A 12,964-nucleotide genomic window follows, 5' to 3' on the forward strand; every position below is an offset into this window, starting at 1 on the left:
ACTTTGGACAAATGCAGGGCTTCAAGGGCGTGGTCACAAATTAAACAATGCTGCTTCTGAATAGATTCTCTGGTCCAATACATTTCGGACTATGTTGGTAATTCATCAGGAAATAATACACTGAGATTACAATAAGCTTCAGAGTCACCAATCTTAGCCTTGTATGGAAACAAAACAGATTTACCTGCTTATTCTTTGAAAATATTCCCTGATGAATAAATGCTGGAGTTCAAAATATATTGGAAGTCAAGAGACTTACTCTGTGGTGCACTTGTAAACATCTTTCCATTCTTTTCAGAGTTAAAGGCACAATGTTGCTCTTATGTTTACATTATCTAACATTTAAAAAAATGGAGAGGTTTCAATAGTTAACAGCTAGTTAGCAGCAACTAAAATCTACCATCATAAAAGACTGGAGATATTTAAGCAGTACTGATGACTAGTTAGCAGCTGCTAATATCAACTGTTGTTTCCAACACTCAAAAAGAAAAAAATGTTCTTTTGCACTAAAACTGCTGTTTCATCTTATTTTGTTCAAGCAACTAATGCAAATGCTGTTATGCACCATTCTTGCACAGCATGGAACAGGAAATGTCCTATGATCTGGGGGTATGCATCATTTGCTGCATGCTGTGAAAGAAACCTCAAATGCTGCCCTTCATTATCTCTAATGGAATCTCAAGGTCAATGGCCAGTCATAAATGTCCACTTTAAATAAAATATTAGAAGTTCCCTGTCCAATGCCTTTTTATACTGGTTTCTAGGGAGACTAGAAAAGGGTTTAGCTCTTTTAAAAATTATCATACATTTGAGGACTGAACACAGAGATTGATTTACCTCAAATGTACATTTCATATCAGGAAAATGAATAATTTTTGGGCAGAGAATTTCCAGGGCATAACACATGCAACTCCTACCAAACATAGTGAAAAATAGCAACATTTGCTCCCTCTAAGTTAGTCTTTCAAGCCTGACTCAATCACCTATATATCGCCAGCCCTTATCTCCAGAGAAACAAAGGAAATTGCAATGGTTTGACAAGGGGACAGAATAAAGCATGGTGATGACCCACGATGGATTAAAAGGTAGATTTATTCAAGGCTTTATTAAAACCGTGCCCAAACTGGAAACCCCTAAGTAAAGCTTATGCTAACAGCATTGGGTCAGCGTAGCATAACCACTAAGTCTGAGCCATCATAGGCTACAAAGACTGGATGGCCCCAGTAGCTTTTGGTGTAGGATGACAGTTTGTCTGTCTGAAAGAAGCAACAGAGGGGGAAAGTCCTTTTGCAAGAAGTTTGGAAAGGTGAACCCCATTCAGCCTTGGTAACCTTCAAGGGAGCAGGAAATGGAACTCTAGACATGTAAGGTTGTGATTCCTTTAGTCTTGCCACCACTTCATCAACAGCGGGGGAACAGCTCTGCAGGGGAAGCCCCACCCGTTTGGTTTCTACCTTAGTTACATGGTAGCTAAGACTTTGCATAATAAAGATTGCCTTGAGCCTTGAGGTAGGAGTATATTTTAGGTGCTGTCTGCGAGCTCATAAATTTCTTGCCAGCAGGCCTTGGCTGAGCAGGTGAAGAAGCTTGTAAAACGGGGCAAGACTTCAGCTGAGAGTTGGTGCAGGAGAGCCCGTTCTATTCAATTGAGCATGCAAGGTATGAGCAGGGGCTGGCTGAGGGGTGGACTTGTATTGGGGGTGGGGAGCAGCTCAGAAACCAGGGGTGGCTGCGGCAGCTTCCTGGAGGATTCCCAAGGAGAGGGGAGGAAAAGAGAGGAGCGGAGGCTGAGGGAACATTCCACATGGGAGGGTATTCTAAAAGGGATGAGAGGCTGCCAGCGCTGCAGGCAAGGGTGACATAACTGGGTTTCTGAGCGCCACAGGGGTGCCACAAAAAGAATGTTGGTCAAGGGAGCTGTGGACTCAGAAAAGACTGAAAACCTCTGCCATAAAACATCCTCATCCGAGGATGAAAGAGAGAGAAAAAGCTGAGAGGGATCCTGTGAATTTAAATCATCGCTTGAGCTGGAGAAAATGAAGGGAAAGTCTCTGGAGAAGAGGAGGGCCGCAAGTGGCCAGGGGAGGGTTGGCAATGTCTTTCCCTTTCCCCTAACAGATGCCTTCTGCTTGATTCAGCCTCCCTTTGTCTGGCTTCTCCTAGCATGCTGGTGTGCTGTTTCTGTCTCCAAGACTTGATCAACATTTTCCTTCTTCTGTTTAGCCATGGAAGGCTTCTCAGGGGCAGTGGGGGCCATGAATAACTAACTGGACCTGCTGGACTTCCATCATGCTGGTAAGGGGCTTGGACCATGCAGACCAGGAAGACAACAGATAGAATTATGTATACTAGAAGGGAAAAGGGAGCTCAGAAGACTGTGAGTGGACTCACAGGAGTGACAAATCCCGAGGCTGTGGGACTGGGAAAAATAGAGCGCCGGATTGACTGGTGAGGCCACAGACAGGGGGAAGGAGCTTCCTTTTTCCTATTCCTTTAAAGCAGGAGTCAGAAACGTTTTTCAGCCTTGGGCTGGTCCACCATCTCTCAGACCATGTGATGGGCTGGATTATTATTTTTTTCGGGGGGGGGGGAATGAACGAATTCCTATGCCCCACAAATAACCCCAAGATGCATTTTAAATAAAAGCACACATTCTACTCATGTAAAAACAGCAGGTATACAAATAACGCAGAAATGCATTTTAAATAAAACATGCTGATTCCCAGACCGTCCATGGGCCGGATTGAGAAGGCAATTGGGCCGGATGTGGCCTAGGGGCCTTAGGTTGCCTACCCCTGCTTTAACGGTTATCTCTTCAAATGCTTCTTCCTCTCTTTCCTGCCTGAAAGAACAGGCAAAAAAGCAACCGCCACCAAGCCGTGTGTGTGTGTGTGTGTGTGTGTGTGAGAGAGAGAGAGAGAGAGAGAGAGAGAGAGAGAGAGAGTGTAGGGGAAAAGAACACAGGGAATCCGAGGCAATTTTTTTGTCTTTTTTCTATTTAAAAAAAAAAGGAAAGGAGACTAAGGGAAGCTGCTATCAGTGGAGCCAAGAAGATATCTGAAGAAAAAAAGTAAATATAGTGAAGAAAGGTAAGTAAACATGACAGAAAAAAGGAGCAAAGCAAAGGTGAGCTGCTTGTAAGAGGAAGGAGAGAAAAACTGATCGGGAGCGAATCATATCCCTGAAGAATTTTCCTTCTGCCTTGTTATCAAGACAGAGACTAAGCCCAACCCAACAACCCTGCAACATTCTCCTGAAATTTATCAGGGACACATTTATTCTCCCCCCCTCTCACATAAGTTATCACAGTGCTTTTTTCTGGGGGGGACACTGGCATACGCATACCCCTAAATATTTTGTGAATCTTAGTTTGGCCTTATTGAGGGGCAGTATTTCAATATGAGTTGGAAAATGAGAGTTTTCTTAGGAAAAAACATTTTCTTAGGGGGAAAAAGCACTGAATTATCATACTGGATCTGGTGCCTGGATCTGGTGCCTGACCACCTGCTGGTAAGTACTAAGATTTTCCAAATCTTCTCAGTCTTTCTTCTTGAAATTTGGTTTTATAGTGTATGGCATACAATGCTAAGGTCTTGTTTGTCTACTTTAAATGCAGCAGAGCAGGATGTTCATAAACCTGTTTACCGCCCTGCTGGAAAGACAGTGCTAACAATAACTTATGACTGCTGACTGTGATCCATGCTGTCCAGCTATATGCGTACCTCTGATCCCCCTCTGTGTCCTCTCCACGAAGCAGCCATGAAGAGCTGTCATCATGTCAATGCAACAATTTGGCTGCTGTAGGTGCAGCTGCAGAGCTAATGTTTGACAACTTCCTTTGGCAGCACAGCCCTGCTCTAAACAAGCTTATTGTTTCATCTTTTACAGAGAAGCTTTTTGCAATTCTGAGAGATCAGTCCTAGGGGACACAAGCTGAGCAACCCCTGCTGGAACTTTACAAACACACAGAAAGCTGTCAAACAATTAAACCACACCTCCACTGTCAAAGGCTCAGAGCTCTCTTTTCTTTCAAGCCTACTGCTGAGAGAGCTGCTGCTTAACAAAGGTACTTCAGGGATCTGACAAAGCGGCAACCTTCAAGCTTTGCCTGATACAGAACAAGTGTACATTGCTAAAGGAGTTCACATGATACGCAGCACACCATAAATATTTATTTGCCATGACAACTAAACTGAACCAAGGCCAGAATCTTTATTCATACTCCAAATAAGCCACTAATCTGAATGAACATAATAACATCAACGTGCTCCCTAGTAACTACCCAAAAGCTGCTTGCTTAAATCAGTAATAGTTCCCACCCTAAAAGTTGAGGATGAGAAGGGGTGAGCATTAAAGCTTCCACCTTATATCTAACTTCCCAAGTCCCAGGTAGGTGACCAGCTGGGAAAGCCCAGGGGATCAGATAGACAACACCAAGCTATACCAGCCCTAGGAGGTTGCTCCACAGCAATCCATCATCCTGAGCCCATCTCTGCCTAGCTACATTCCCTTCCTCCTAACATTTACTCATAAGTTCTACTGTATTCTGTGGGGCTTGCTTCCAGGTAAGGGTGCATAGGTCTGCAGTCTAAATCTGTATCAAGCATATACAAAGTGTAATTTAAAAAACAAAACAACAACAACATTGCTTCATCATAAGATAAGAACATAAGCATTTTCTTGATATACCAGCCTAAGGTACATTAGAGTTTGCAATGGGTGGGTGCAGTATGAATACAAAATCCTTGGTTAGCAAAGCACAGGCTACAGTAGCTATTATTTGACTATATGCTCATGATCTGTTACAAGGCAAGAGAGAGAAAGATATACCCTTCTATAATTCATTGGTAAATGTGGTAAAATGAGAAAGGGGGAGGGAGGAATGAAGAACAAAGAAAATTAGTTCATTTTATTGCTAATCGGGGGGAATCCTTTAGTCTTACAACAATAGTCCCATTAGTCCTGTCCCTGTCATAGACTTCCACAGGAAACTAATTATTGGCAGCAATTTCCACTTAGATCACATATAAGAAGCAGTTTGAAATTTAAAAATAAATGGGTAGGCATCGTTTGCATAAGTCTGCGAAGCCAAAATAGCTGTCAGCTCTCATCCTACAGCACATCTCTCACAAGCTATGGCACATACATACATAAAATGTATGCTAAACTACAGGGTGTAACAAAGCCAATGGTAACAGTTCCAAAGTTGTATCACTGAACCTTTTGAAACTATTCATCACTGCATCAGATTTTATCTTTTTTTATTTCTAAGTTGGAAAAACTGTAATTGGAATCACTAACAAAAACAAAAGCAAAAAACATAAATCCAGTGTATTATTAATAGAGTTCATTATTAACAGCCAAACAAAATACAAACAGAGAATTTGTAAATGGATGGAAACATATGGATTGCAGATCATGCTGTCTGGAACGGACACTTTGCAAAACACAGTGCAACAGATATCTATGGCAGATAAAAATGTTGTGCATTATTTTAAGCAGCTACAAACTACAAGCGGTTTACTGGGAAGATGCAGTATTTTATTTTTTTCTGCTTTATTTTATATTGTCATGTAGGCAACCAAATTCATCTGATGCATCTGTCAGGTCAGGTTGTTGAAAGCTTTCACCCAGTGGATTTGTACATACAGTGGAAACTTGGGTTGTGAACGTGATCCATACGGGAGGCACGTTTGCAACCCGCAGTGTTTGCAACCTGCAGCTCCGCGTCTTCTGTGCGCATGCAAAGCAGGATTTAGCAGTTTTGTGCATGCGCGAGCACCGAAACCCAGAAGTAACCCGTTCTGGTACTTTCGGGTTCGGCACGGTGCGCAACCTGAAATCGCATAACCTGAAGCGTCTGTAACCCGAGGTACCACTGTACATTCATTCATTAATTCATTCATTCATGCATCCATACATAATTTTATTTGGATGCTGCCTTTCCAGAGTTTGAACCATGTTCAAGGCAGCTTACGACATGAAAAAAATGCATAACTACAACACAACACAACATAAGCAATAAATAAAACATTTCAGAATGTCTGCAAATGATTCTCTTCTTGCTTTTGCAATCTTAATTGATTTCTTTGTATCAATTATGCTCATTGAGTGATGAAATATATATGAAGTAAAAGTGAGAAATAACACTTTCTTGGCTGAGAGTTTTGTGGTGTGTTTTTGTTGTTGCGATTGTTGTCCAGATCATGGCTGCTGCTTGCCTCTGGATGGACGCTGCTGTAGGCAAATTTCCTCCCAGAACAAAAAAAGAACAAAAGTATTTGCCTTCCCCATGACACAATTGCCATGATATCACATCTCGTATGGGAAAGCCCGTGGGGTGCTGTGGCAAGAGTGGTGGACTTGAATATGAGAAATTGAAACCCCTCCTACTGGTGCTGTAATGAAATGCTAGCACATTTGCAAACCTAAGCCGGGTCCAGTATGGTTTCAAATTGGATGAAAGACCGCATGTTGAGTTTTCTGCATTGCAGGAGTTGGAGTGGATGACTCTCGAGGCCTTCCAACTCTACAATTCTATAATTATATGATTCATTTCCACTCAGCTGTGAAGTTCATGGGTGGCTTCCCTTAACTTTAAGCCATGTTTTGACCTTCAGTGAGGAAGACACAACTCTCATAAATAAACTGGGTGAGATCATACAATCTGAGAAATTCCATGGAAAATATCACTTCCCAGCTTTCTGCTGAGCATGGTAGAAGCCTGGAATGACAGCATTCGGGATTAATCAAGACCTTCTCTCATCCACTCTCCCTTATCTATCATCACCAACAAAAACAGGTTTGTCTGAATTATAAAAGCATAATAGTCTGCATTGCCCAGAACACTGAGCGTTTCACCATAATTACTGTGGTAAGGGAAAATAGGGATACGCACTCTTATTTGGTTTCATTTTTCATTTCCAAGCTTTCATTCTGGCACAATACTCGGGTAGCAACCTAAGTGCTTCAAAATGACACGTTGTTCTATATAATCTCAGTAATTAGTAAGGTTAAATTGACATACTTGGAGGCATCCAAAATTCCCCAAGGGAAGTGAGGTAAGTAAATACAAAGTATAATTACTGAAGTGGTCCTGTATGTACTGCTCTGGAACTTGATATTTTATTTGTGCTAACTATGCTTTTAGTAGCAAAAATGATTAAAGAGTAGAAAAATTAAATAATCTAGCAAAAGCAAACTGCTATGTAAATCATATTGAAAGTTTTTGTTTATGCCTCTATGCAACAAGCTTTGCTTTCCACACCGGTGGCAATCAGCAGGTAACATTATGGGCAGGCTTGTAACACAGAACGGTTTGAAACTAAAGCTTCACTTTATTCACAAAAATACAAAAGCTACTTTATAACTCAGCTTAGCCTTTTAAAAAAAGCAAGGTAGGTATGAACATGAATCATTCCACTTATTCTCAACCTAGCATCCCTGATTAAAGCTATCCTAGGCTAAGCCTCTAATTAACACACAATAAACTTACATATAACAATATTTAAGCAGAGCGCAGCCTATGTTGACTTTAGATACCTCAGTTATAAGACCCAGTGAGGAAAGTCATCCATATCCGAAATAAAACATATAGGAAAGGGGTGTAGCACACTGAAGGAGACATGGTAATTTATAGCTGTCCTCTCACTACAGTAGTAAGGGGAAGGACACTCAGTTAAAAAGACAGAAGTACAAGGCTTGGTAAAAGGTTTACATCCTTTCCCAGGAAGAAAACTATGACAAGGACAGAGCCATTTCGGGATAAAGAATGGCTAAAGAATAATCTTGCTTCCATAAATGCTGGCCAAAAGATTTTGCTCCAATTGCCAGTTGGACTAGGATTGCCATAGCAAAGGGGAAGGGCATTCTGGTAGTTGTCACTAGTCAGAAGTACAAGGGCTACTGGGTTGTGCTTTATGTTTGACTGAAATGTAACCAGCGGTGTTGTTAAAACAAAGAAAGCTGATTTTGCATCCCCTTTCTTGTGATTTATTCAGAGTCAGTTCAACACAGATTTAGAAATACGTAAATGCAGACAGGACAAACATTCCATTCATTCATTCTGATTATTTGATTCATTGTAGGGAGCAAAACAAGAATATTTGTGGTGTCATTTAACAGGCCTGTGCTGACTAAGGAAGTTAGGGTGGGAGATTTTGTTTTGTTTTGGTGTATTATCATCTGTTATGAAGCTTGACAATGGATCATCTCGCAAAAAGCATACTGTGCTTTTTTTCATGCTGTTCCAGAGAGTCCCAACCCTCCATAGCAACTTTTCTGGAGGTGCTGGTAAGGTCAAATCACCTCCCCAGTCCTTCCTCAAACATGAGCAAAACTCTGCAAAGCACAACTCTGGATCCAACCCATTATGTGTAATTACATGACCTTACAGAGTATGGGCAGAATATCATAATCCAAGATGACCTACATCTTTTATATTTTAACATGGGAGTTGAATAATATTGAAGTCAACAGGATTCTCCAATACAAGCTCATTTCCAGTTTGAGAGCAGCCTTAGATCCATTTGACACAGCAGATGTAAAGCCTTGTTGAGAGAGTGCAAGATAAATAGGTTAAATAAACGTCCGACATATAATGATGGCACTCCAGTTTGAAAGCATGACTTAAAATAAAGCTGTAGGCTGACTCTACTTCTAACTTGTCCCGAGCTCCACAACAAGGAAAACTTACTATTGTTCAAATACTCACTATAGTAGCACAGAGAATATACTGTATACAAAATGAGGATGATCCATAAAATCAAAGATGCATAAAAGTTCAAGGTGCCCATATATTCTAAAAGGATGTGTGGTGGTGGTGAAATATTCATTTTCAGGGCAGGATACAAAATAATACAACAAACAATACAAATAAACAAACAAACAACAGAATAAAACAGATGTCAATGGAATCCAAACCACAAATTAAAAGCTTGAGAAAGTAAAAGAGCCTTTGCCCGGATGAAAAAGTCAATAAAATAGATGCCTAATAAGCCTCCCTGAGGAGAACATTCTATTCTATTGTTATTTGCTTACAATAAAACGGAATATAAATTGTAATGCATAAATAAAATGAAAATAAGAAGGATGCCACACCAGAGAAGGCCACCTTCCCAGTTACTACCCACCTCACTTCAGATAGCAGAACCTTTCGGATAACCAACTCCTATTGGAACAGGCAATCCTATTTTGAGCTTTATAATTGTGTAAGCATTTAAGAGTGAAATTTTCATCAGTGAGCCTAATCAGCAGTCTACTGGTTTCCCAAGAATACCAAAGTAACATATTTGCAGTCAATGACACATTAGAATAGTCTTATCTGGATCCAGTAGTAGATAGGTAGCCGTGTTGGTCTGACATAGTCAAAATAAAAAAAATTCCTTCCAGTAGCACCTTAAAGACCAACTAAGTTAGTTCTTGGTATGAGCTTTCGTGTGCATGCACACTTCTTCAGATACACTGAAACAGAAGTTGCCAGATCCTTCTATATAGTGAGAAGGTGGGGAGGGGTGTTACTCAGAAGGGTGGTGGGAATGGGAGATAGGCAGATAGCTGAGAGAGCCTGTTGACGACTCTTAACGACTGTAATAGGTCTTACAGGAAAAGGCAAGGGGTGAAAAGGTGAGAAATGGTTTAGTCATGTATAGTGAGATAAGAATCCAATGTCTTTGTTCAGCCCAGGTCTTTCCATGGTTTTAAGTTTGGTAATGAGTTGTAATTCAGCAGCTTCTCTTTCCAGTCTATTTCTGAAATTCCTTTGTAGTAAAACAGCTACTTTGAGATCTTGTATAGAATGTCCTGGGAGATTGAAGTGTTCTCCTACTGGTTTCTCTGTTTTGTGATTCTTGATGTCAGATTTATGTCCGTTTATTCTTTGACGTAAGGTTTGGCCTGTTTGTCCAATATAGAGAGCTGAAGGACACTGTTGGCATTTGATGGCATACGCAATGTTAGACGATGAGCAATTAAATAGTCCCGAGATGGTATGTGTGATGTTGTTGGGGCCAGTAATGGTGTTGTCCGGGTGTATGTGGCAGCAAAGTTGGCATCTGGGTTTATTGCAGGCTCTGGTGCCAGTGTCTGTGTTAAGTCTGGTTGTAGTATTATTGTGGGTTAGGAGTTGTTTAAGATTGGGTGGCTGTCTGTAGGCAATGAAAGGTTGGTCTTTAAGGTGCTACTGGAAGGAATTTTTTTTTATCTTATCTGGATGTCACCAAAGCACGGCCACACTACCCCTGTCCAAAAGGGGTCACAACTGCTTCACCAGCCTTAGCTTGGTAGAAAAGGCATTATGAGCCACTGAGGCTCCCATGGAAAAGCTGAATCTATGGGCACCCACCAAACTGGACAATTTATCCTTTAAGGCAGGGGCAGCTGCCAAGACCCCAAATTTGGCTGTGGCAGCAAAAGGGGATGGGAAACAGACACAGGGCTGGGAAACTTCCCCTTTCCAATGATCAGACTGATTGTTTGATGAGTGGACAGGTGCTATAACCCATGCCCTTTTCAGGTAACTTTCATGAATCATCTGAGGAGCAGGGCTGCCTGCCTCTGTGTGTATGTATGTGTGTCCTGTGTATGCCTGTGTTGCATGGGCAGTAACACTCATCACTAAAATGTAGTCTTCAGAGAGTTGGCCAAAGGTGAATATGGTTTCAGGCCAAAAGAGGATAGTCACCCTTGCTATAGAGGGAGTGAAAGCCCACCCAAAAGAGATTAAACCCCACCCACCCAGGCAAACAAACCACCCACCAGTAGTATTTCTATCTTCTCTAGACAGAGTTTCAGGGTTTGATTTTTTTTTAAATTGAGACTGCATTCTTTTAAAAAGCTATTTATTAAGAAAATACGTTTACTGCTTAAAGAACTATGTATAATTTGAACACGTCCAATAAGGAATAACATAAGCAATTTGAGCTATACAAATCTATTTGAGGATTAGCAATGTTTAAAGTTCCTGCTGTTTTCAAGTGGGTTGCAACTGAAGAGGTGATTTATGGAATAGTTTCTCCCCATTAAGTATTAGCAAATGGTCTCTCCATCCTCAGAGTACTAAGCAATATTCCTGAAGCAATGAGGTAACATTTAGGTCTTTCTGGGCAAAGATGCATTCAAGCATTTTGACTAAATAAAAAAATGTCTGTCACTTATCCAAGGTCAGAAAACAACACCCAAGGATAAGGCAAATCGCTAGTTAAATGGGTGTCACATGGCATCTCACATGGAACGTTCAGAAAAAATAGCAGTTGCATTCAACACAACCCAGTAGTTTGCAGGAGTTTAGCTGGCACTGAAAACAATTAAGAAACAATAGATTTCTTGGTGTATTAATATTATTCAATAATAATAATAAATTTTATTTATACCCCACCCTCCCCAGCCAAGACTGGGCTCAGGGTGGCTAACAACCAATAATAAAAACAAGTTGATTAAAATACAATTAAAAAAACAAGATTAAAATATAACATTAAAACATTAAGATGCAGCCTTAATGTTTTTAGCATGATCACTGCTATCCATATACACCATTAAAACTCTTTATATATTTGAGCTCAAAATGATACTCAATTTTATCTCAGTATTTCTGATTTAATTCAGTTCACAGGCTTGGCAATCAAGAGCTAATGCTGTAGACCTCACAGTTAGAACCACAAGGCAACTGGCATATAATCTGAATTTTCATTTTCTTCTCCCCATGAGAGAGACCATGCACTGACAGGAACTTTAGTACATTGGCTTTCTCCCAGCTCTCCAATCTATCTGCTTGCTATAACCACTTTATTTGCCTGAACACTCATTTCCTATTTACACAGTGTTGAGGTGAAGATTATCAAGCCTATGTATATTGTCCTGAATTATTATTGTTCCACATGACTACTGAAGCAAGGTAGCACAAAGTATATTATAGCTTTTTCAGTGGTTGTTCTAATACCTTTTTGTCTTCTTTTATGAACACTAGGGGTGGGGGGAGAATAGCATTAGAATTTGTTAAGAAGATTACATGACCAATGGGTGGGGGAACCAAGCCACTACAATGTTCAGAGCACTGCTGAATATGATGTTGTTACTAAAATGGTAAAGTGTGGTTGGTAACCATTAAAGGCGTAAATAGTTATTATTATCTCTGTCAGGGTTGGAAGACTAAGCCAGCCAGGCAAGTTGTTGAGTCTTTGGGCTTTTTAAAGCATTTTTCTTTAAAAATCGCTCTAGTTGCCATATGTCCACCTGGACGCCATTTTGAAAGTCTGATTTCTGGACGTGACTGGGGAAACCCAGACACATGGCAGCCCTACACCTAATGTCCTCAGCTGTGAGATACCCTATAATTCTACCCAGTTCTTTTTTTCCTTAAAAAATGTTTAGGGGTACTCTCCTTTTCCTACTCATATTGAAATACTGCCCCTCAATGAGGCCAAACTTAGATTCACAAAATGTTTAGGGGCATGCATACCCCCAGGAAAAAAGCACTGATTCTACCCGAAAAATGGCCAACTCCTATGTTGCCAAGCTAGTGTGAGACATGCTTCAGTTTAAAAGCTCTACAGTGGTACCTCGGCTTACAAACATCTCGGGTTACAGACTCCACTAACCCAGAAGTAGTACCTCGGGTTAAGAACTTTACCTCAGGATGAGAACAGAAACTGTGTGGCTGCGTGGCAGCAGCAGAAAGCCCCATTAGCTAAAGTGGTACCTCAGGTTAAGAACGGTTTCAGGCTAAGAACAGACCTCTGGAACGAATTAAGTTCGTAACCAGAGGTACCACTGTACTGGGTAAAAAGCAAACTGTGAATGCATCCACAGTTTCTCCCCACACTTGTGTATTGTTTCTTTGGATCAACAGGCATAAAGTTTCTTTTTTTTAATAAATATTTATTAAGGTTTTTACAATGTTACAAAATGAAAAAGAGAAAAGAAAAAATACAAAATAAAAATAGTTAAAAACAATTCAATCTTTTCATCA

At 40.6% G+C, this 12,964-nt stretch overlaps 1 protein-coding gene and 1 long non-coding RNA gene across 3 annotated transcripts in view; one reads left to right on the top strand and one right to left on the bottom strand.

The window, feature by feature from the left end:
• Positions 1–12,964, bottom strand: part of SLIT3 (slit guidance ligand 3) — a 413,252-nt gene that overhangs the window by 223,785 nt on the left and 176,503 nt on the right. The window lies entirely within an intron of this gene.
• Positions 3,003–4,008, top strand: LOC309526819. Its single transcript, XR_014216957.1, has 2 exons — positions 3,003–3,089; positions 3,889–4,008. It is a non-coding gene; the product is annotated as an uncharacterized lncRNA (long non-coding RNA).

Source organism: Podarcis vaucheri (genome assembly GCF_965113315.1).
Source record: "Podarcis vaucheri genome assembly, chromosome: 2".
NCBI lineage: Eukaryota > Metazoa > Chordata > Lepidosauria > Squamata > Lacertidae > Podarcis > Podarcis vaucheri.